Here is a 25,975-nt window from a genome sequence, read left to right on the forward strand (position 1 = left end):
AAGTTCAAGGCCAGACTAGGCAACTTAGCAAGACCCTATTTCAAGAAATAACAAAAGGCTAGGGATGTAGCACAGAGGCAGAATGCTCTTGGGTTTAATTCCCATTTTAAAAAAAAAGATTCATCTAATAAATTAAAAAAAGAAATGAAGTGATTGAATATCATCAGTTTGAAACTCCCAGTGATCTGATGTAGGCATTATTAAGCATCAACAATTGCTAACATTACAGAAACCAAAAACCAGGCTGTAAGAGGCTATTAAGGAAAGAAGCTATTTTCCAGGATTTTAAAGCTTCATGTTGATATACAGTGTTTAGCAGCAAGTAATGGAAACTGAACTTAAGAAACTTAAGCAAATGTGCCTCCTCTTCCTTCCCTTACAACAAGAAGTTCAGTAGCAATTGATCCAGAACTGTGCTAGGCACAGTAGGACGCAAATGTTTTCTATCTTCCTTCTCTGGCATGTCGGCTTTCACCCATGTTGTTTGTTGCCTTATGTTTGCTGTGACTACTGTAGCTCCAGACACCATGTCTGTGTTCAAGGCAGGAAGAAAGAGAGCCCCTACATCTGTACCTTTAATTAGGAAAAACAAAGATAGCTGAAGAACTTCTGCTTGTATCCTATTAGTCTGAGCCCTCTCATCTGGCTGCATTTAGTTGTAAAAAAAAAAATTGGGTGAGTATCTTACCTTTGGCTGGACATGTTAGATTTGCTATCAACAATAAAGGACAGAATGAATGTTTAGTAGATAATTTGTAGTGTCTCTCATACTTCTTACCCTTGGTCGAATAATCACCATATTGTTAGAAGTTAATAAAGATAAAATAACAAGAAGATATCCAGTTAAAATTGTTTGGTTGCTTAGGGTACAATACCAGTCATAGTAAAGTTTGTGATTAGCATGGATATAGATATTTTTGCACAAGCCCTGAAATTTCTTTGAGAAATAGTGTATGCATGTGGGTTGGGATTCAGAGGCATTGGTGGATGTGAGGGGACAGGTGGTACCGCTATGAGGCATGCTGGGAGCCTGTAGGTGGAGAGAAAGAGTAGATGTTTTAGAGAGAAAGGAATCAACATTTATTGAGTATATAAACCCTCTTCATTTATCTTTTTAAACCTTATGAAAATGTGTCAGAGGTTATATTTTCCCATTTTACAGAAGAGAAGGCTGAGTTCCTGGGAGGTTCAATAACTTGTCTAAGACTTACTCATCTAAGAAGTGGTCAAACTAGAAGCTTTACCCAGGATTGACCCTACAGTGTTTGCTTTTTGCATGGCACTGGAAATTCTGTCATTTAAAACATGTTGCCTTTTCTTTTGCCAAATAGATGACCTATTACAGACTATTCAGAGTACATCAGGATTAGCTGTTATTCTTTTTATTAAGACAATGTTTCATCCATCTGAAAAGACTCCTGAATTGGTAAGTGCATCCTCTCCTTTTTAGAATTCATTGTGTTGTATTGAGAGAGTGGGACTGTGGCTCAGTGGTGGAGCACTTGCTTTGAATGCACTAGACTCTGTCACCTTTTCAATTCCCAACACTGCCAAAAAGAAAAAAAGAGAAGAATTTGACTCTACTGAGAATTAGAATTTTATTTTTTTTGCAGTGCTGGTAATTGAACTCAGGGCCTGTGTATGCTAAGCAAATGCTCTGCTAATGATCTATATTCCTAGCCCCAAAACAAAACTTAGTTTCTTTCTTTTTTCTTTTTTTTTTTTTTTGGTATTAGTGATTGACCCCAGGGGTGCCTCCGTGCTGAGCTATAGCCCCAGCTCTTTTTTTATTTTGAGTCAGGATCTTGCTAAGTTGTGGAAGCTGGCCTTAAATTTGTGATCCTTCTGCCACAGCTTCTCAGGTTTTGAAATTACAGGCATGTGCTACTGCCTTTGGCTTCCTAATATTTTCTTATTTATACAGTATTTATTTGTTTTTCTTCTGTCATACCCTGAGCCAACCACTTTCCCAGGGTGCCTTTGGAGATATAGGAAAAGGAACATATAGGGCAGATAGGAAGAAAGCAAGATGGATACTGCTCTTTCACATGGCAAAGAGAATGAGAAATGCCACTATCTGGCAAAAGAGCCCTATGGCCCCTGAAAGGGCAAAGCCCAGAATGGGGTAGGAGAAAAGCTTTAGAGAAGGGTTTCTCAGATGTCACCGTCTCTGGTCTGTTCAGCATCACTGCAGATAGTGATTGGCTCAGCAGCAAAGAGATGCTCCTGACCAAGGAGTAGGTGGAGAGGATTTTGGAACAGGCATACATTTTCATGGGGTCATGAGACATGGCAAGAGAGCTGCTGCCAGTACAGAGAAGACCTTCCTAAACATATTTTTAAGGTGAAATAAAAAATGCCATGTGTGGTGGCACATGCCTGTTATCCCAGGGACTTGGGAAGCTGAGATAAGAGGATTGCAAATTTGATGCCAGCCTTTGCAACTTATGAGATCCTCAGCAAATTATGGAGACCCTGTCTCAAAATAAACATAAAGGGCTGGGGTTGTGGCTCAGTGGCAGAGCACTTGCCTAGCGTGTGTGAGGCACTGGGTTCGATTCTCAGCACTATATAAAAATAAATAAACAAAATAAAGTCATGTGTCTATCTACCACAATGACGTTAGGATTGTGGTAGATAGAAAGAGAGCCCACTACATCTGCACCTTTAATTAGGAAAAACAAAGATAGATGAAGAACTTCTGCTTGTATCCTATTAGTCTGAGCGCTCTCATCTGGCTGCATTTAGTTGTAAAAAAAAAAAATTGGGTAAGTGAGTATCCTGCCTTTGGCTGGACATGGTAGATTTGCTATCAACAATAAAGGACAGAATGAATGTTTAGTAGATAATTTGTAGTGTCTCTCATACTTCTTATCCTGGGTTGAATAATCACCATATTATTAGAAGTTAAAATTATTTTTTAAAAATAAAGAAAACAAAAACATAAAGAGAACTGGGCATATACCTCAATGTAAAAGCGCCCCTGAGTTAAATCACCTGTACCAAAATAAAAAATAAATAGAGTGAAATAAAAAATTCTTTTGCATAGACTATCTTTCTGATGACTTTTTTGTTTTATAATAAGAGAACTTGAAAAATTCATCTATACTAAAAAAGTAACAATTCTTATAAATCTATTTTACAATCATCAACATTTTTGGAATATAACCTTTTAATTTCTTTGGTGCTGTTTGTTCAGTTCTATATCTCCTCAGTATCATAAAAAATACTCGTAATACCAAAATTATGCAGAAAATTAATGTTTAGATACATACACAGTACAACCTTATGATAAATAAACATTCTTTTTACTAGAAATAACTCTAAATCATGAACTTTAGGTAGGAATCATACTACAATAAGTTGTTAAGTGAGTTTGATCCATTTGGAAAAGAGTGTGCATGTGTGTGTGTGCATAAATATATTTGTGCGCACGCGCGCGCGTGCGCACACACACACACACACACACATATATTTTTATTGTGTTATGCTGGAGACTAACCTAGGGTCTTTTGACTTCTAATCATAGGATCTACCACTGGGCTACATCCCCTGCACCTATATGGAAAGCATAATAATTTAGACCACAGTACTTACATTTACTGCTTGCAGTTCTTTTTCTTGCTGTATCTAGAAACTCATTTTGTCGTTTTACTTAACTTTTTGCTATATTTATTATGTGTGCATAAAACAATATTCACACATATACACATACTATTCTATGAGATCACATAGGAATTATCATTAGATAAAATTGAAATTTTTTTTTTCTCACATCACCTCTCAAAGTGTTAAACTCATCACCTGTAGGTGGTGGTGATGTAGTGTGCTATACCAGTACATTCAAATCAGTAAAATGATTCATATACCTAGTTTTAATATTTTTCCTTTTAATACTAATATAATTTAATATCTATGGCTATTTTAGGTTTAGTTACTTTTCCAGGGATATTTCAGGAGAAAGCATTTTTTGATTTGTATTTTGAAGTATCTCTTGGAAAGTTTTAAACCTTTATATATATATTAGTTTTTTTTTTCTTCCAGATTAGCAGTTTGCTTCTCCGTTCAGTAGACTGTACCAGCATCCCTGAGTGGTTCCTGAACAGCTGCAGGAGCCTCTGTTGTGCTGACATCTCTGTGTCAGCTCTCTTATTCCTGTGTCAGGGGACACTTGCCATGTTGGACTGGCAGGATGGGAGCATGGGCCTGAGTGGAGAGGCCCTGCTTTTGGACACTGTGCATGTTTTGTTCACCTTGAGTTCACAGTGAGTTTTCATGCTGCTGTTTCATATTTTGTTTTGCTTATAAGACATTTAAAAGTTGCAACTGTACCAGTATACTTAGTAATTACATGAAAAGTGCTCAGGATAAATTCTAAATTAAAAGTAGAATATGTGTAGGGAATGAAATGGACATGAAAGAGAAGATGGGGTGAAGGGAAAGATTTATAGGGAGTATTGGTACCAGTTAACCTGTAATTAATTTCTAAAATTAATTTTAACATTCAGTTTCTCTGTTACCATTTTTGGTGGGGGGGTGATGATAGTACTGGATATTGAGCCCAGTCACTCCACCACTGACCTACATCCCCAGTCCTTTTTATTTTTATTTTGAGACAGTGTCTTGCTAAGTTGCTGAGACTGGTCTTGAACTTGTGATCCTCCTGCATTAGACTCCCAAGTTGGTGGAATTATATGTGTGTGCCACCATGCCTGGCTACGCTCTCATTTTCTAAAAACTATAAAAATTTGGGACTGTGAGACTGCAGCTCAGTGGTACAGCACTTATCATGTGTGGGTTTAATTTCCAGCACTAAAATGCCTACAAAAACCAAAAAACTAAAAATTTTTATATGTACAGTGCTAGAGAATTGATGAAGAATTTCAGCATGGATAATCTAATGTGACTTTCATATGTTTGATAGAAAGAATAAGAAATCTAATTTGTTGATTGGTTAAAGTAAAGCTTAGAAGAGTAATGCTTTCTTAAGTATGTTGCTAATAAGAAACCCAAGCCAACAACTGTATAAGGTCTTCTGACTTCACAGTGATACACTCTGTGTTTTTCTTTCATGTGTGTTTTTGCCATAATGGCTGAAAGTGCTCATGTGCTTAAAATGTCAAAACTATAGATATGGCTTGATAATAATGAGCATGTGGATAGCAGAAGAAAATGATCATGTTTTAAAATAACTGCTTACATAGCTATAATCTACATATTATACAAGTCACACATTTAAAGTGTGTGACTTTTAGTATATTTAGATTTGTGCAACCATCAGTGCAGCCAAGTTTAGAATATTTTCATTGCCCTAAACCCCATTTACCTTAACTTTCCCCAGTCTGAGGCCCTTATATTTTAAAAGACTTTTAAAACTGTCATCGCTAGAAGATAGCCAGTGATTCATTCACCTCCAGTAGTTTCCAATAATTCATTTTGGATTATTTTTTAGAAGGTGAAAAGATTCATACACAAATTTGAGATCTGTTTTGGCTTTGTAACTTTTTTAAATTGTAAATTTAATAATAACTATTTTTTCTGTTTATTCTTTATATTTAAAACTTTAAATGGTTAAATGCTTATAAAATGAAATGACTTTTATGTGCCATTTTACAATAATATGGTTCATGTTTCATTTTTCTTCAGGATAAAGGAATCAAAACTGGAAATGTTTCTATCTAGAAACTTTGCATCTTGGACAAATTCAGCCATACATATCCTTGAATCAAGTTCCCCAAGCCTGAAGGACCGTCTGAATGGGAATTCAAGCATAGTTGGGAGACTTTTGGAATATGTCTATACACACTGGGAACATCCATTGGATGCTCTAAGACACCAAACCAAAATCATATTCAGAAATCTTCTCCAAATACACCAACTAACTTTGGAAGGGGCAGACTCAGTCACTGATCCTTTCTTTTTGGAATTCACTAAGAGTGTTCTGCTATTGGAATGGCATATTAAAGGAAAGTACATATGCCTGGGGTGTTTGGTAGAGTGCATAGGAATTAAACATATTTTGGCAATAGACAAAACTATTCCATCTCAAATCTTAGAGGTCATGGGGGACCAATCATTGGTACCTTATGCAAGTGACCTCTTGGAAACAATGTTTAAAAATCATAGAAGTCATTTGAAATCCCATACTGTTGACAGCACTTGGATTGGCCAGTGGCATGAGACTTGGGTTTCTCCTCTCCTTTCTATATTATGTGAAGGAAGCCTGGATCAAAAATCTTATGTGATTGATTATTATTTGCCAAAATTATTGAATTACAGCCCTGAAAGCTTAAAGTACATGGTAAAGATTCTTCAGACTTCTATTGATGCCAAAACTGGTAAGAAAAAATATGTTTTTGTCTTAGTTATTTTTATTATGATGCTTAAATACAGGCACCTTGGCAGATGTTGACCATATTCCAATTTAAATATTACCACTTTATGAACTATAGGAGAGCTATTTTAGGTTGAGATGAGTATTGCTGTACAATGCTGAATGCAGTTTTTGACTTAAGTCATTTGTACAAATTAAGGAGTTATTATAGTTACAGAAATTGGATAAGTTTCCTTAATTATAAGGTTTTAATTTATTTTACCAAGTTTTTTTCTTGTTATTGGAATAAAAATATGTGTACTTTATATAATTTGCTTATTTAAGTGATTGAGATAGTAATTAAAAATTGTTTTAGGCAAGTTGAAAGACAGGTACATTGGTAGAAGCAGTTTTTGTCTCTGGGAGAGAGACAATATTTGGAGTCATAACCTAAAGAAAGAACTATTTGTAGTCCTTTAAAATAGGGGTAAATATTCCATCAAAACTCAGACACTGAAGGAAATACTGCAATAAAGCATATTTCAGTAAATAATATGGAAAATGATGATCATGGTTCATTATACAAATCTTAAAATTATAATACTCTAACAGCATATCCTGCATAATTTAAAAAGTATTTTCAACTAAAAGTTAAAGACTTTTGATTTCTGCATATAAAAATAAGCCATTATTTGTAATTTAAAAATTTTTTTGGAATGTTGCTCAGGCTGGCCTTGATCTCCTAGGCTCAAGCCAGAAATCATGCTTCCTCAATCTTCCCAAATAGCTGGGCCCCTAGGTGTGTGCCACTGTGGCTTGCTTCCTTTAGGTCTAAGCTTTTTTTTTTCCTTTTTGGTACTGGGGATCAAACCCAGGGCCTTGTGCATTTGTTTATAATTTTTAACAACAGTTTTCCTTGCCTTTTTGAGAAAAACCCTCTGAATCTGTTCTGAAACAAGGTTGTCTTTATTTTGATATCAAGGTATGCCAGAACTTGCTGTCCCCTTAGTAATGGCCAGTGTCTTAACCCCTGATACCAATAGGTTCTTTGTGATTTTCCTTTTATCTTTATTAGTGAGAAACAGTAAATCTGAAATGTGCAGAGAAGGTCAGTGTTTAAAGACACAATGACCTTTAGTCACTGAAGGTTTTTCCTATTTTTGGCAGAAAATTGTTTTAGTTTGTTATTGTATTTCACTTTTTTCCCCTGACTTATTTCCTGGTTCGCTTTCTAAGTATCAAGGAAAAAGTAAAAATATTAGCAAAAAAAGTTACGATTTCTTTATGTTAACAGTATGAAAATTATGCTTACTTTGAAATTATTGACACAAGATAAATTAAATAATTTTAAAATAAGGATTACTTTAGGAACTTTAATTCATGTTAGAATTTATGTAAAATTTGATTTTTATTTCTGAAAACATAACTTTAATTGGAAACATGAACATTAACAACTGAAAATTGCAGTAGTCATTGCATAACACTGTCGTAGTCTTTGTTAGTGCGCTTTTGGGACAATCTCTTCCATCCTTAGGGTCTTGTGATAGCAGAGGGGCTTTGGGAGCTTTGATGGCATGCTTGCGAACAGCTGGAGCTCATGGACATCTGCAGTCTGCTACTGATGCCTGGAAGAACCTTGTGTCTAGTGCAAGAGTGAAGCAAGGTTTAGTTCATCAGCACTGCCAAGTAAGGAAACAAAATACCTGGGGATTTGTACAGGACCCTGATTCTTTCAGTCCCAATATAGAGGCTCCTACATTGAGCGTAGCACTGTTTTGGGGAGTCTATAATGAGGATGAACAGAAAGTGAAAAGTGTCATCCTTGTACTCCAGCTATCTAGTTGAGAGACAAGAAAGCCTTGTGAAATCTGAGAAAATAACATAGATTCAAATATGCCTTATGCATGAGGACTTATCTAGGAGGCTCAGAAGAGACTAATCAGAGGTGGCTGATAAGAAAAGTGAAATATTGGAGCAGAACGACAGATAGACAAGACCTGGAGGCGAATTAAGGATGTTGTCTGGCAGAAGGAGACTGTTTTGTCTATTTTATAGACAGCTCCAATGCCAGGATGATGACTTCATTACTTCCCAGTCACCAGTTAAATGAAGTCTTTCAGCCACACCCACTCTGTCTTCAGCAAGGAAGTGGCATTAATGGAAACAGAGATGAGTTTCCAGAGTGAGAGCAAAAACAAACCAGGAGACTAGTTAGAAGTGCATGACAGTAGTGTGAGTGTGAGGTAAGGCGATCCTAGGGCAAAGTGGTCACTGAGACAGAAAGTATGAAGCTGAGCATTGCCATGGAATAAAACTGGAGATTGTTGATTTTTATGTATCTTCAATTCATACAATAAGATAAATTAATAGAAAAGAGCTACAGGATTTTTGCAAGTTACATATGGTTAAATTTAGTTTTATTTTTGTTGATGGCCTGTGCAAATAATTAGACATTTCAAGTGGTTTAGGCTTTCCTTATCTCAATGAAAAATTAACATTTCATTACTTGTTATTTTAGGTACAGATAGATACATTAGGCTTGCTTTGTGAAAGTAATCGGAGCACAGAAATTGTTTCCACAGAAGAAATGGAGTGGATTCAATTCTTTATCACATACAATCTTAACAGCCAGTCTCCAGGAGTGCGGCAGCAGATTTGTTCTCTTCTTAAAAAGGTAGAATTGAGCATTAGAAAGTGGTGAACTTTGCTCTGGATATTGTTTTGAGGAAGAGCCCAGATTTGGCAGAGTGCGGGAATGATCAAGGGATTGGGGTACCTCTTCTTGGTCTTTCTGTGACTTGCTCTGTGATATTGTAAAGCTTACATGTGGTATTAAAATCTAGAGTAAAAAGACCATTCATTTTGGGGTAGCAAAACTGGAGGTTTTTTTTTAAGCCTTTTATTTACTTTTATGTGGTGCTGAGGGTTGAACTAAATGCCTCACACGTCTAGGCAAGTGCTATACCACAGAGCTACAACCCCAACCCCTTGTCCTCTTTTTTTGATAGAAAAAAATATAGTGTTTGGGCTCTTGGAATGTAAGGTAGTTTTATGAAAACTTTGGTAAATGGAGGAAGGAAGCATTTGCATTTTTATAGTTCTCTAAGCACCTCACAAAATGGTCATTTTTGAATAATTGAATTTGAATTCATCACACAACACATCCATGGGGTGAAGAATTGGTATAGAAATGAATATATAGTCTTTAGATTCATGTTGACTTAAAGGAAAATGTAAGAACTGTGGTTTAATGGCTGTATTCTAGTTGCACTAATACTGATTTTGGTTTTAAAATGTAAATGTTAATTTTTTGTCAAAAAGAAATACTGTAGATTTTGAGAGTTTGAAAACCAGTACTCTGTTTGCCTTAGATGTTCCCTTCCAGGTCTGACAGTTTAGTTTAATGTGAGGTTCACAGATGCTTTTTATTTTTATTTTTTGTCTCCAAAGTTGTTTTGTAGGATACAGGAAAGTTCCCAAGTACTTTACAAATTGCAGCAAAGTAAATCCAAACATGAACCAGAGAATGAGTTAGCCAAAGAAGAGCCTTCTGTTTCCTTACAATTGTATAAGGTAGGTGATATCTTTCCAGATCTAGAGTTTTAAGAAACCTAAAATAATTGTACATAAGCATTAGAGGGAAACAGATGGAATTCTCTTGGTGAATTGTGTTCCTATGCTTTTTCCTTCAAGCTGGGTGTTACATATTTCTTCTGGTGCTTGGGTACTCCAGGAAAGGTAGCACATGACTCAGGAACCAGGCTGCACATGAGGACTGCTAGAGGATGACATTAATGGGCTTACCTCAGTAAGGCTCACCTTATAGCTTATGTGGGCCAGGTGAAATTAGTACTTTAACTAGCAGGTAATTGCTGGCTCTGGACTTCTCCAGGCCTCCCCAGGGTAGGAGGCTACTGTGGCTGAGCCTTCTTCCTCTTGAGGCTGACATGACATTCAGTAGCTTGACGTTACTGACCCCTTTCCCATACTTCAGCAGTGGAAGGAGGTTGTGTCTATTTGTTCGAGTGAGCTTGGAGAGTAGAGCTAGTTCAGGGCATAGCGTTAATGGGAAGGATGGAGTCCCAAGTACAACAGCTCTGGTCTGGACCAGGGCTCAATTTGACAATCTTCAATTTATTTTCAGCAGAATATTCTGTTCTACTGAAAATCTTGCCTTTCAGAAGCAGACCCTTATTTTCTCCTAAGGTTAAAATCAAAGACAGAGATAATAAGAAAAAACAATGGTGGTGGGAGAGAAGGTAGACCTCATCTGTTTCTGTTTTAGTTTGTTTAGGGGAACAGGTGTAATAAATTAATGATACATTTGAACTATGGCATACCCTCTATCTACTCTAAGCATTAGTATGGATGGTCTTGGTTTTTAATTTTACATTTAAAAGATAAAAACCCATTCATTGAAGGCTTTTCTCATATAAAGGCTGAAATCAGCTTCATCATCTTACAATCCCAACAGTAAAGATTAGAAAATCATAGCCTGAACATTAAGGATGTAAGATGAGTCCCACTTCTGCTTTTACTAGCTGAGTGCCTTGAGTCCCTTCCACTGTAATTGGGATTAGTAACTCCTCTGGAAAGGTTGGTTTTGAGGACTAAGTGAGAAAGCCCTTTTTAAACTATAAATCACTCTAAAAAGCCTCAGTGGGAGTCATTAAAAATGACTTAGAGTATATGTGGAGCCCTGCCGTGTGTGTGACAGTTTTTGGTTAGCTTCTCAGAACTGCTAGATTTAAGAAAACACATCTCTTTTGCTTCTTTCCACAAGGGTTAAAATGACATTTGTGAAATCTCAAGTATGTAAAACATACAACTTGTTTTTTGGATTGAGGTTCTGAAATTTAATGTCTTCACAGTTTCTTGGTTTGAGCTTAAGGATATGTATTTTCTGAACATTGGTTCTTAGAGACTTAATCTGAGTCAATCTTGTGGTTATGATCTTTTCTCCTGACTGGTAGTCTCCTGTGGCTTCTAGAGGCTGTGGCCATGGCACTATGTTGTCATCATCCTCATAACAATGGCTGTTGTACACAAAGTGCTGGGGAGGACAGGAAGCTATTAGTTGAAAAAATGCCTTCTAGGCTAATGGAGATTATTTCATACCTTAATAATTAGTATTAATAACAAAATTTTAAATATATTTTCAATGTTGATGGACCTTTATATTTATTTATTTATGTGCAGTGCTGAGAATTGAACCTAGTGCCTCACACGTGCCAGGCAAGCACTTTACCACTGAGCTACAACTCCAGCCCTAGAGTACTTTTATTTTTATAAAATGCTTTATATCCATTTTCTCATTTCATCTTTAATAACAAAGGCTGTGGGGTAAGCATTATCCCCATTTAAGAAGTGAGAAAACTGAAACTCAGTGAAGTTCAGTAACCTGCCCAACATCCCTCAACCAGTGAGTGAGTAGAGCTAGGGCCCAAACCAGATCTGCTTTTTTTAAAAAAAATATTTATTCTTAAGTTTTAGGTGGACACAATATCATTATTTAACACTTATGTGGTGCTGAGGATTGAACCCAATGCCTTGTGCATGCTAGGCAAGCACTCTACCACTGAGCCACAACCCCAGCCCCTCAGATCTGCTTTTGACTGAAACATCTCAGTAGTTTTTTTTTCCATGAGACTAGCTTAAGTGAATGTATGGCGGTGAAAAAAAGAGGGAGAACTTGGGGAATGGTGAATTCTCTGGTGTAAATGACTTAAGATTTAGAGGAATGGAGGAGTTGAGTAATGGGGAAAGAGTTTATAAAATCAAGTTGAGTGTAGAGAGTTTTCCATGGAAGGCCAAGGTGTTTGGAAGCCTCACTTGGAAGCATTAAAAGAGACTAGGGCATATATTGAGCTCCACCTGAAATGAAGGATGCTGTGCTCAGGACTAGGGATCCTAGTGTATATATGTGGTCTCTGTCTTCATTATGGTTGCAGTATGATTGAGGGAAAGAACTGTATCTAAAAATGTAAATGACAATACATTTAGGGTAAGATAACTCTTAAAAGACGAGTTTGTGGTTCTTTAATGTGAAGGCTGTATTACTTAAAGTTAGTTTAACTAGGATATTTTTTTGGTAAGCACCCTACTCCTTTGAAACCCAGAATAATTAATAGGCGAGTAAACAGGGCTCGTGAGGGCCTAAAGGATAAATTCTTGAGGTTGTATGCCCACCAGAAAATGCAGGGATTTTTGCATTCTTGACTCTTGTCTTGAGCCATTTGGAACCAGGGCTGCCTGTGTGCTGCTTAGGGTGCCGTAGTAACAGGATGCTTGAGACTCATAGTCATTCTTTATAATTTTTTCTCTTTATCTTATGTAAAAACTATTATCATTATTATTTTAATTAGAGAAAAATAGTTTATCCTGGACTAAGTATATCCCACTTTGCTTTTTCAAAATTGCATTTTATTATAAGCTTTCATTTTTAATCATTTGTATAAACAGAATAGTAGAGCAGGAGTCTCAAAGGGCCAGGCAGAAGAAGACAATGGAATAGTTGGATCTTTGAATGAATTATATTATAGCCAAACTTATCAAGTAGTCAATATTGGGTATTTCTTTGTTTATTTTAAAACATTAAAAAGTATTCATACCTTCGACACCTGAATGCCTCTGGTTAGGAAAATCAATATTCATACAGCTCTGTCACAAATCAAGAGCTCAATAGATCTTGCTTTCACCAAAAAGTATGTTTTTACTTGTCTGAGCTATAATAGGAATTATATTTCTTGTTGACTCTGCTAAGATAGGTTCATTAAATCATATTATAGCTTATGATCATAGGTATTGTCTCAGTCTGTTTTGTTTTGCTATAACATACTACTTGTGGCTGGTACTTGAGAAAGAAAAGAGGTTGGTGGCTGGAAGGTTCAAACATCACAGTAATGACATCCGGCAAGGACTCTTTGGCTGTGTCACAATATGGCAGAAAGCTTGCAGAGAGTAGAAGCAACACATGTGTGAAAGAGTGAAAGCAAGAGAGCAAGCCAAGAAAGTTGAATTTGTATATAACAAACTCATTCTCATAGAAACTAATTTAGTCCTATAAGACTTGACTCATTCTTGGGAGAGAGCTTTAATCCATTCAGTAGGGTGGAGCCCCGAGTAGGCCTTGCCTCTTGAGGGTACTGCCATCTCAACATCACCACATTGGGGGCTTTGCTTGAAGCACATGAACCTTTGGGTGACAAGCTGTATCCAAACCATAGTCTGTGCCAAGCTGAATTATTAAGAGATGTGAACAACCAGTATTAGTTTTAGAAATCTTTTAATTAAAAATGAAAGAAACACCCACTCTTGAAGGTGATACTTTAAAGATAACTTATTGTGAGTTAACTCAGTTATGCTTACTGTAATTTTTTTTTTTTTTAGAATTTCATGTCATCCATTTGCAACAGTCTTTTTGAAGCATTATTTCCTGGATCATCCTACTCAACTAGATTTTCAGCTTTAACCATTTTAGGTTCAATAGCTGAAGTTTTTCCTGTCTCAGAAGGTAAGTTTTCAGTTATATTTGGGAAAGGTTTTCTTTTAAGACCCATACTTTTCAACATTTTTTTTCTTAAAGTTTCAGTTTATTGTCTTGTCTTTAGATTCCTTTGTACTATATAGTTCTTACATGTATAAGATCAAATTTGCCAGTAAAGGACAGAAGGGAAAGAAACTATGTCTCCTTTCCATTGATCATTATTTGCCAACTTCACACTACAATTTTCTGTGCTTATTATGAGAAGAGGGAAGTGTTTTACCTCCCTCATTTTTTTTAAGAAAGGGCCCCAATCTATTCCTCCCACCTTCCCACCTCAGTATTGGTAATTGAACCTGGGGCCTCACATTGTTCTTTCTGTTTTAAAAATTAGAATAATAATTTTCCTTTTGTATTTAATATTCCTTAGTGAGTCTTTGTGGTTAAAATATGGTTTCCCCTATATGCTGTCTGTTTCATATGCCTCAATCTGGTTTCGGAAAGACATTATGAGAATGTCATTGCCAGGCATTCTGGTTTAGTGATATTCTGTTTTCCTTCTGTGGGGTACTCAAAAGGATAAGCACTTAGCTTCCCTCTTTGAATCATTTTATTTCCTTTTTGACAAGAAATGATTCTTTGTCCCTGTACATGAGTGTAATGTATAATTTAATATGGGTTTCTTTTTTTTTTTTTTTTTGGTACCGGGAATTGAACCCATAGGTGCTTGAACACTGAGCCACATTCCCACCCACCTTTTTATATTTTATTTAGAGGCAGGGTCTTCCTCAGTTTTTTAGGGCTTTGCTAAGTTGCTGAGGCTGGCTATGAACTTGTAATCCTCCTGCCTCAGGGTTCCAAGTTGCTAGGATTATAGGCATGCGCCACATGCCCGGCTTAATGTGGATTTCTTGTCTGCTCTGAGCTTTCCTTGACTCTGGTCAAGTAGGAAAATACCCTTCTCAGCTGCTCTTTAGCAGGGAATGGTCAGAAGACTGCAGAATGTCACATTTTATCTGTTTTTTTTTTCTCTTTTTCTAAAAAATTATTAGGTAAATTATTTTTTTTAAATGGGAATGTGAGTTATTTGCTGTTAATACCTGTTTGCTTCATTTGAAGGACATAAATTTTCAGTTTTTATTAAAAAAAATCATCCCAGCAGCAAAGTTTTAGTAGTAGTTTAATGGATAGCCATGTACCTTCTACCCTAAATTCGTTTGTTTTTAATATTTTATCATGTTTACTTTATCTGTTATCTCTTATTAGTTTTATAACCATCACATAATGATCAAATTCAGGAAATTTAATGTTGATAAGTGCTATTATCTAATATGTAGTCCATGTTCAAGTTTTGCCAGTTGTCTCAACAAATGGTCTATTATAGGAAAAACAAATTTCCCATGAACTGGGAAGCAGCCCTAGCTCACACATTGTGTTTTAGTCTTAAGCTTCTCTTTACCTTCCTCTGATCTGTAAAGTTTCTTATCTAATGCCATTGACATATTGGAAGATCATGTCTTAGTTGAGTGTTGTCTCATTGTTTCCTGATGTTTTGATTCAAGTTATGCATTTTGGGCAGGAATATTACGTAGTTGATACAATGTTCTCAGGGCATCCTAGCAGGAGATAATGTGAAATTGGCTCATCCCATTATTCACAGTGATAAACACCTCGCTTAGGTAGGGATGATAGGCTGAGAAAAGGTCCCCCAAAGCATCTATGTCAAATCCTTAGAACCAGTGAATGTGAACCTTACATGGAAAAGGGGCTTTTGCACAGATGTGATTAAGTTAAGGATATTGTGATAATTTATTATCTGGGTGGGCTGCACATGCCATCAAAAGTTTTCTCTTAAGAAAGATGCAAAGAAAGATATGGCACACTGAAGAGCAGGCAGGGTGACAGTGGAGGTGGAGGTTGTGGTGAGGTAGCTACAAACCATAGAATGCAGGCAGTTACCACAGGCTAGAGGAGGCTCCTTTAGAGCCTGTGGATTGAGCGCGGCCCTGTTGACTCTTTGGCTTTGGACTTCTGGCTCCTATGAGAATGGATTTCTGTTGTTTTTAAACTACTAAATTTGTTAGAGTATCCACAGAAAGTGAATACCAGGGTACCCATTAGTTCAGGGAATTTCAGCGGTGCTACAACTGAATTTCAGGTTTATCTGAGAGTGATCAATTACTTTACACATTCAACAAATTTTTTTTTGCATGTTTCATGTATTTATACTAAATGTAAGTGTATGAGGAAAATACTAGACTGTATTAGATATGTATTTTTCTGTCAGGAGAAAAATTTAATATATTTAAGTATACTTTGAAAATGAACAACTTAAGTCATCTTCCTAATGGAAGATGGAAATTTTCTTATATGGAAACTTTATTTTATATCTATATGTATCTTAATTTTTAAAAATATTTTTTGTTTTAGTTGTAGATGGACACAATACCTTTATTTATTTTTATGTGGTGCTGAGGATTGAATCCAGTGCCTTGCAAGTGCAAGGCAAGCACTCTACCACTGAGCTACAACCCCATCCTAATATGTATCTTATTATATACTTATATATAATATATATAATTATGCTGTTTCTGATGTCATAAGTACTTATATTAATTAAACAATGTGGGGATAATGCAAATGTAGCAAGCCATACTACATCCATAACTTTTAAAGAAGGCTGAAGAGCCATGACTTTGAAATATAGGATGCAAAATGCAAATTCATCATTCATCTTCATCATAAGAGCTTTAATGTGGGGATTTTACATTATTTTATAGAAGAACTATGATTTGGTAATAGTCAAAATGATTTCTGCCTTTCCTCAATTGTATTCTAGACCATGAAGAATAGTCCACATGCATTAAGTAGAATTAAATGTCCCAATATTCAAGGTGAGAAATTGAATTCTACAATTAGATTAAGAGGATTTGTTCTGGAAGTATTAATTTAGTGCTTATTATATGTCAAACAGCTAAGGATAATGGAGTGTATGAAAGCAAGTGTTTCCTTTTTTGGAGTTTGTATGTTAGTGAAGTGAGATGGAGAGTAGTTAACAATATGTAGAAATTCAGATGGAGATGAGTTCTATGAAAAAAGCATTTCAGGAAGACAAATGGGAGATAGAGAGTGCCAGGGACAGTGGGGAATGCTAGAACTTCCATACAGTAGTGTAAGAGAAAACTTCAGATTTGAATGTCTCTTACCCAGTTGGTCAAAGAAAAAAAATCATGAAGCAAGTTAGAAAATGCCTTGAGATTAATGAAAGCGAAAACATGACATACCCAAACTTATGGAATACAGCAAAAGCCGTGCTCATAAGGAAATATGTACCTGTAAATTCCTACATTAAAAAGTAAGAAAGGTCTCAAGTCAGTAACCTAACTAATGCCTCAAGAAATTACAAGAACAAACTTAACCTCAAACAAGGAGAAGGAAGGAAATAATAAAGATTAGAACAGAGATAGATAAAATGCAGAATAGAAAAACAATAGAGAATCAACAAAACCAGAAGTTAGCTTGTTTTTTTTTTTTTTTAAAGATCAACAAAATTGACAAAATTTTTAGCTAGGCTGGACTAAGAAAAAACAAAAAAGTTGCAAATAACTAAAATCAGCAATGAAAGTAGAGACATTTTGGACTGGGGATATAGCTCAGTTAGTAGAGTGCTTGCCTTGTATACACAAAGCCCTGTGCTCAATCCCCAGCACCACAAAAAAAAATAGAAAGAAAAGAAAAGAAAGAAAGTAGGGTCATTTCTACACTTACAGCAATTAAAGGATAATAAGTCAATACAATGAACAATCTTCTGGAATGAGCAGGTCACTAGAAACATAAAAAATTCTGACTTGGGAAGAAATAGTAATTTGAACAAACCTATGACAAGAGATAGAAATAGTTAATCAGAAGCCTACCAGCCCATGACTAGAGTAAGACTACATCATGTACAACCACAAGAATGGGAAGATATACTCCATGTATGTATGATATGTCAAAATACATGCTACCGTCATGTGTAACTAAAAAGAACAACAACAACAAAAACCCTGCCAGCAAAGAAAAGTCCAAGCCAAGGGGCTTCCCTGGTGAATTCTACCAAACGTTTATAACACCAGTCCCTCCTAACCTCTCACAAAATTAGAGAGTGATCACCTCCTAACTCATTCTGTGAGGCTCTCCTTACCCTGATACCAAAGCCAAACAAAGATACTGAAAGAAAACTGCAGACCAATATCCCTGTGAATACAGAAGGAAAATTCTCAGCAAAACACTACTAAACACAATGGTGTATTAAAAATATTGTATACTATGACTAAGTGGAATTTATCCCAGGAATATGGGGGGTGAATATAAAAATAATAAGACGTAGAATATGCCCTATTAAAATAAACCTCAAATAAAGATAAACATAAAAATAACATTATTCTGTGTCATTTCATTCTAAAATACAGTAGGACTTTGGATTCTAGGTCAAGTTTTTAAAAAATTAAAAAATGTTTTATTGGTGCATATTATTTATACAGAATGAAGGATTTCATTGTGGCATACTAGATCAAGAAGTTTTATGAAGATTTTTCAAAAGATATGTTCCTAAATTTTTTTGGTTTTATTTATTTTTTAAAAATTACTTAGGAATCTTTTATATGATACCTTTTGAAAAAGAATGAAATTGTTTTGAATTTCTTTATAGAGCTTATTTCCTAATTGGAAAACCAATTTTTTTAAATTTTGTCATATGAAAAAATAAATTAATGGAAAAGTGTCTTCATGCTAGTGTGGCAAAGTATGAAATAAAGTAGTATTGTGAGTGAAGTATGAAGTGTGGATTTTTGAACTAATTTTCTATAAATTTGATAACTTCAGAAGGTTGTTTTCCTTTTTCTTAAATTCATTTTAACTTTTAAAAATTTTTTTTTAATTTAAATTTTAAATTCATTTTAACTTTTTTTTTCAGATAGAGGCCAAACAGTGTATCAGCTGAGCGATGATATTGATGTTGATTGTTTCCAAATACTAAAAGAATGTTTTACCAGTACTTTTGAAGACGTGAAAACTTTAGCATTGATCTTCTGATGAAATTATCAGTAGCAGCTGTACAATTTCAGGTATTTGGACTTTTCCTATGGAAATGTAAATATGATATAGGCATGAAAATCTACTATTTTAGCATAGATAACACAGTCTGAGAATTATCTTGATTCTTTGTGTCTGTCCTCTTATGTCTTTTGACTGTTTCTTTCAGTCATTAATGTCTCTGTTATTGTGGGGTAGAAATGTTGCAAAAGAGAAAGTCCAAATCAGTGAGCCTGGTTTCTTCTTCTTCTTTTTCTTTTTAAATTGCTTTGTTCAAATGAGTAGCATAGGAAGCAGTAGGTTTTATTATTTATAAGATTACTAGTAGATTTCAGTTAATGATAGTCTCCCCAGTTCACGTGGCCACGTAATATTTGATCAAAACATATCACTTACAGTAACTTGAGTTTTCTAAGTTAATCTTCATGTTCCTGGGAAGCTGAATGTACATAGGGTAGAGAACATGCTTCTGGTCTTCCAATAAGCAATAGCTAAACAGAGACTGAAACTCAAAAAGAGTATTTGAGGTTAGCAACTATTCTCTCCCAAGTGTTCTGCTCTGACTCTGGCCTCAGCCCTAACCTCCGCTTAGCTCAAGCCCCTGCTCTTCCTGTCTTGGAGTAGGAGCCAAATATGGGCTTCAGAGTGAAGGCAGTGAAGGTACAGCATGGGGTGGGTCTTCAGGAATTTCCTCACTAGGCTTTTTACTTTGTACTTGAGGTGTATTCTGGGGCTGTCTGCTGGGGTTATCAGCATAGTACTGGCTCTAGAGTTTTGCTATAGCTCTCTGTTAGAGTGCTGTAGAGATCAAGGTTGCCTGTTGCTGAGCTCTGAATGGTCAGGGCCTTAGGCTGTATTTAGGGCTTGCCAGCTTGTAGGTGTAGTGGTATTCTGTAGGAGCACATACCAGAGAGCACAGTGATTGTTTCTGTGGCTTTTATGACATTGCAAGATCTCAGGGTATCTTTCCTGATTTGGATCCAAATTGGGAATTGCTCTCCAGTTTCTACCTGTGCCTGTGATCTTCCAGGTGCCCTGGTGAGCAGAAGGTTCTTTGGTGCTTAGTTTGCTAACTCTTGTACCCAATAGAGTTTTAATATAAGAGACTCTTCCTCTCTTAGCTCCTACTCCCTTACCATTCATTACTTGTAGCCTTGTATCACATATAAGGCTATGCTTCTTTTCTGGCAAAAATTTTGAGAGTTTTTGGAGTGAAGAAGGTATATTGTAGCACATCTGTAAAAGACCTGATTCTTAGATAAGCTATGCAGGGCCTTTAGGGAGCTTCTACATCTCTAATTTGGTAAAAATGCACTTGGTTATAAAGACACTAATGTAAAATTCAGAAAATTTGGTGCCACATGTGGCTTGCTGTAGGCTTTTGCTTATTCTCTCTGGTCTGGCTTGCCTGTTGGTAAACTGGTCATTTGAATAGGTGTTCAAAATTTTTAAAAATGTTAACTAAGTACCCTATATTTAATACATATTTGTGATGACATATCTTTCTAAATATGTCTTTACCACTCACTTGGTTTACTGCCCTTCTTTCTGTGGAGCTTAGGTCTTCATGTTGTATTTTGATTGATCTAAGATGGTAGAGCAAAGATATTTAGATTTCAAAGTCTATTTATTCGTTTTTTTTTTAACTAATTGCCTAATAATACCATTCAAGGACACTATCAGTTGTCAAAATGTTTTAGGTGCTTAATTGTTACTTTTTATATATATTTAAATTTGAGTTGTTTTTTTTTTAGGAAGTACTGGTGACTGAACCCAGGGGTGCTCTACCACTGAGCTAATCCCTAGCCCTTTTATTTATTCAGAGACAGGGTTTTATTGAGTTGCCCAGGCTGGCTTCAAACCTGTGCTCCTCCTGCCTCAGCTTCCTGAGTTTCTAGAATTACAGGCGTGCACTACTACACCTGGCTGGCCACTATTTTTAAGTTTAGGTCATAGAAAATTAAACATATCAAATGACAAAGAACTTAAACTGATAATCAAATCAGCACATTAGATATCTACTATTTTGAAATTATAAGACATCTTTAAATATCTATAATAAGCCTAAAAATTGAGGTTCTAAAATATTTCCCCATGTACTAGACAATTATGGAATAATCCTAGTAGAATCAGAATAGTATTGAGAATTCAACCCCTGATTTCCAGAGTGGTGAGCACATGGCCTGTCAGCTGTTGAATTAGAACTGGGACCCATGACTCCTGTTGTCCATCCAGGGCCTTCCATGACTATTGCAGTGAACCCTCTTTGTTTTGGCTTCTTTAGGCTATGTGAGTGGATATTTATAGGAGATCTAGGTGTGGGAGTTCAGATGCAGATTTCTGAGGCTGATCTGATTACTTCATTTCCCACTTATATATGTGGAATTTCACAATGAATAACCTCCCTGTGGCTTTGTAATTTTCTGCATTGAACTACCTGTATGGGAAAGGGGACGGAGAAGAAGGGCAGACATATAATTTGGCCAGGTAAAACATAAACTGTGAGGAAAAAGATTACATTCTATAGAAACAACGAAGGTGATTTGACTGTAGCCATAGTGAATTTCTATAGGAAAAAGTACACTTTTGCTGAAGAAAGACTTCAGTTTTTAAAAAATGATAGCTGCTGGGCATGGTGGCACATGCTTGTAATCCTAGCTGCTCAAGAGGCTGAGGCAGGAGGATCACAAGTTCAAAGCCAGCCTCAGCAAAAGTGAGGTGCTAAGCAACTCAATGAGACCCTGTCTCTAAATAAAATACAAAATAGGGCTGGGTATGTGCCTCAGTGGTTGAGTGCCTTTTATTTCAATCCCTTGTACCTAAATAAATAAATGAATGAATAAATGATAGCTTGTAGTGTTGAATTTTCCAATTGAAAGCATTTTAAGCATCTTCATCTCTGAACTAATAATAATTATCATCAATTGCTATAAGAAAAACTAACATATTCAGGGAGAAAATAAATTAATCTTCATACTGAGTTAGTTATATGGTAGGCTGTGGTTTTTATTATGTGTTATTCCATCAAATCTTGGAACTCTTCCATGGCAGTGACTGAGACTGTACTTCATTCTAGGATTCTGAGAAACTGCAAGGCTTATTCCAGGCAGCTCTGGAGCTCAGCACAAGCATGAAACCCTATGACTGCATAACAGCCTCCTACCTGCTGAGCTTTTTAATCTGGCAGGATGCTCTGCCCTGGTTCCTTTCTGTGGCTACACCCCAGCAGAACGCATGTGGTGATGGAGAAAAATCTGCTGCCGTGGTGGAAAGGAACACACTGATGGGTTTGTATTGAGGAAATGACCTTTTGCTCCTTTTTTGTTGTTGTTAATCAAAACCATATCTTATTCTCTCACCATTCATTGGTTAGATTATCTCATGGTTAAACATTTACTCATGTTATTTTTTTATAATTTTTTAAACATTTATTTTTTAGATGTAGGTGGACATAATACCTTTATTTTATTTTTATGTATTGCTAAGGCTCGAACCCAGTGCCTCACGCATACTAGGCAAGTGCTCTGCCTCTGAGCCACAACCCCAGCCTTACTTGTGGTTTTTTTATTTAAGAGTTTACCAGCATATAAATGCCTGCAGTTCCTTTTTTGTTAATAAACAGTGAACTCAGCTATAATATTTGTTTCTAAACAGAGAATTTTTGTTAAATAAATTGATATACAAATGTCCATTAATAAAGTACTTTTTTAAAAAATATTTTTTATATGTTGATGAACCTTTATTTTATTCATTTATATATATGCAGTGCTGAGAATCGAACCCAGTGCCTCACACATACTAGGCAAGCACTCTGCCTCTGAGCCACAACCCCAGCCCTAATAAAGTACTTTTTAAAAGAGGACCTGTTTCTCTATCGAATGTCTGCTCTTTTATTCTGCAGAAATTTTACCACATTATAGACAGATCAGCTTCATTATTTCTATAATGAAGAGTACTTGAGGTTAGCAACTATTCTCTCCTAAGTGTTCTACTCTGACTCTGGCCTCAGCCCTAGCCTCCGCCTAGCTCAAGCCCCTGCTCTTTCTGTCTTTCTTTTTGTTTTGCACTCTGCCTCTGAGCCACAATCCCAGCCCTAATAAAGTACTTTTTAAAAGAGGACCGATTTCTCTATTGAATGTCTACTCTTTTATTCTGCAGAAATTTTACCACATTATAGACAGATCGACTTCATTATTTCTATACAGAGCAGAGTTCCCTTATCTGTTGGAGTTTATGTTCTGATTGACTGTCGTGCTCTCTTCCCTTTTATATTTTTATATAGCCTGTTCTAAAATCTTGGCTCAGAAATGGGTTAGATCTAGTGGTTTTCAGCAAATATTTGTTTGGGATTTATAGTCTTAATTTTATGCTAGTAAATCTTTATTTTGGAATTGTAGTGGGTATATGAATAGATACAAATATATATATATATATATATATATTAGTACCAGGGATTGAACCAGGTTAAGCACTTTAACCACTGAGTCCCCTTTTATATTTCATTAGAGACAGGATTTTTACTGAGTTGCTGAGGCTGGGTTTGAGTTCGCCATCCCTCCTGTCTCGGCCTGCTGAGCTGCTGGGATTATAGGCATGGGCCACAGTGCCTGGCTAGATACAAATTTTGCAACTCATATATAGGTCAGATATAGAAAGAAAGTTGCAAATTATTTTTCTCAAGATGATAAAAAAGGCCATGATGAAACCTGTAGTGGGAGAAAAGTAGGAGGTATAGGTAGTTCTGGTGGGAACGTGGCCTTTAAGTCCGTAGAGAGATGACAGAATCATAGAAGACGACATTTGCCCACTTTAGTTGCTTCAAGGCTAGGTCCAAAAGGAGACCCTGGAAGAGGACTGCAATTGGGGTGTGCTGGGGAGCGCATGCGTCACAGAAAGCCTTTTAAGATATTTTATTTTTTATTTTTTTATTTTTTAAAATATTTATGTTTTAGTTGTAGTTGGACACGATACCTTTATTTTGTTTTGTTTTACTTATTTTTATGTGGTGCTGAGAATCGAACCCAGGGCCCTGCATGTGCTAGGCAAGCGTTCTACCGCTGAGCCACAACCCCAGCCTAAGATATATTAGAACTTCATTTCAGACATGCAAAGAACACTTGAGTAAATAAGGTTTAAGTAACAGAAATAGAAAAGCTTCATAAATTTTGTTCACTAGTTAGGTGATGACAGCTTAAGAAGTAGAAGAGGGGTAGAGGTAGAGCTCAGTGGTAGAGAATGTGCTTAGCCTGCCTAAGGCCAGGTTTGATCTCAGAATAACAAAACAAAACAAAATAACAATAGTAAAAAACCTCCCAAAACAAACAAAAAAAACAACTCCTCAGTTTATTAGCTGGATGCAGTGGCCCATACCTGGGATCCCAGCTTCTCTGGAGGCTGAGGCAAGAGGATCCCTGCCTTGAACAACACAGGGAGACACCCATCTCCTAAAAAAAAAAAAAAGAAGAAGAAGAAGAAGAAGCCTCTTCTTTATTCTACTTAATCTTTCATTTTGTTTTTCTTTTAAATTTACCACCAATGTATTGTCATAAATTTGGTTTCACATAATTTTGAAAGCATTGTGTATGTTATACAGATTTACCACAATTTATTAATCTATTGTCCTGTTTCAGAGAAGCAACAAATGAGCATAACACACTTGGTTGAATCATCATGATAGCAATCTAAGTCTTCATATTTTCCATAGTACCTAAAATAAAAGTAGAAATACTATATGTATGTTGGGGGTTAGGAGTAGGGACACAAACATTTATTCCTTAACAGACATTTACCTAGAGAAATGAAAACATGCCCAAATAAAAATTGTACAAGAATTTTCATAGCAGAATTATTTATAGTAGCCAAAAAGTAGAAATAATTCACATGTCTATCAACTGATAAATGGATAAATAAAAATGTATGGTCATACAGTGAACTATTATGCATCCATATGAAATAAAGAATGAAGCATTTGTATATGTGGCAGCGTGAACATGGAAAATGTTATGCTAAGTGAAAGATGCCAATTATGGAAGACCTTTTATTGTGTAATTCCACTTATGTGGAATGTCCAGAATAGCAAAATCTATAGGGACAAAAGGTAGGTTATGATTGCTGAGGGCAGTGGAAGGATAGAGGTGCAGAGAGGAAGAAACTGCAAATAGGTAAAGGTCTTTGGGTGGATAAAAAAAATGTTCTAGAATGTGGTATATGCCTATATCTCTGAATATACTAAAAAACATTGACTTGTATGCATTAAATGTGTGAATTGCATGGTGTGTGAAATATGTGTCACAAAAGCTGTTTTTAAAAGTTATCTCTTGACCAATTAGCACATGCCACACGGACCTGGGCTTTGATACCCCAGCTAGAGGAGGTTCAGAGTGAATGCATAATGAATCCAGGCAATTAGGGAAGACACTCAGTTCTTTAACAAGTATCTTTAACTAGAAATGGGCAGTGAGCCAGATAACCTTGAAAAATCTCTTTCTGGTTCAAGTATGAAGTTAGGTTGAGTTTTTTCCGTGGGTACTGTTTTGCTATCCATAAATTTATAAATGCGTTTTAAAATGGGTATTGTTTTCTCTTTGCTTTTTCTAGTTATCAAGTGCTTGATGGAAAATCTTGAGGAAAAGGTAGCTCAAGCTGAAAATTCCTTGCTTCAGGCAGTGGCATCGTTTCCAATGTATGGGCGAGTTCACTGTATAACAGGAGCCCTGCAGAAGTTACCACTAAAATAAGAACATCCACAGCCGCCTCTCCTCTCAGAAGCACACTTAGGCCCCAGCTTTCGCTTCTTATCAGTGTGTCCTGGGAATGGAATGTAGTCTGCTGCCTTAAAGAGAATAGAAAATTAGACTTATAAATCTGTTTATACTTTTTTGTGTTTCAAGTATTTCATGTATTACACAATTTTGAAACACATTCTTTTTTTTTTAGAGAGAGTGAGAGAGAGGAGAGAGAGAGAGAGAGAGAGAGAGAGAGAGAGAGAGAGAGAGGAGAGAGAGAGAATTTTTAATATTTATTTTTTAGTTCTCGGCGGACACAACATCTTTGTTGGTATGTCGTGCTGAGGATCGAACCCAGGCCGCACGCATGCCAGGCGAGCG

The 25,975-nt window shown here is 36.1% G+C and overlaps 2 pseudogenes; one reads left to right on the forward strand and one right to left on the reverse strand.

Annotated features, from left to right (window-relative positions):
- LOC144252447 (tRNA (32-2'-O)-methyltransferase regulator THADA-like) overlaps positions 1-25,606 on the forward strand; it is a 36,029-nt pseudogene extending 10,423 nt beyond the window's left edge.
- Positions 2,045-2,270, reverse strand: LOC144252427 (ATP synthase F(0) complex subunit C2, mitochondrial pseudogene; annotated as a pseudogene).
- Positions 25,607-25,975: the final 369 nt, after the last annotated feature.

This window comes from Urocitellus parryii, unplaced genomic scaffold (genome assembly GCF_045843805.1).
Source record: "Urocitellus parryii isolate mUroPar1 unplaced genomic scaffold, mUroPar1.hap1 Scaffold_43, whole genome shotgun sequence".
In the NCBI taxonomy this organism is placed as follows: domain Eukaryota; kingdom Metazoa; phylum Chordata; class Mammalia; order Rodentia; family Sciuridae; genus Urocitellus; species Urocitellus parryii.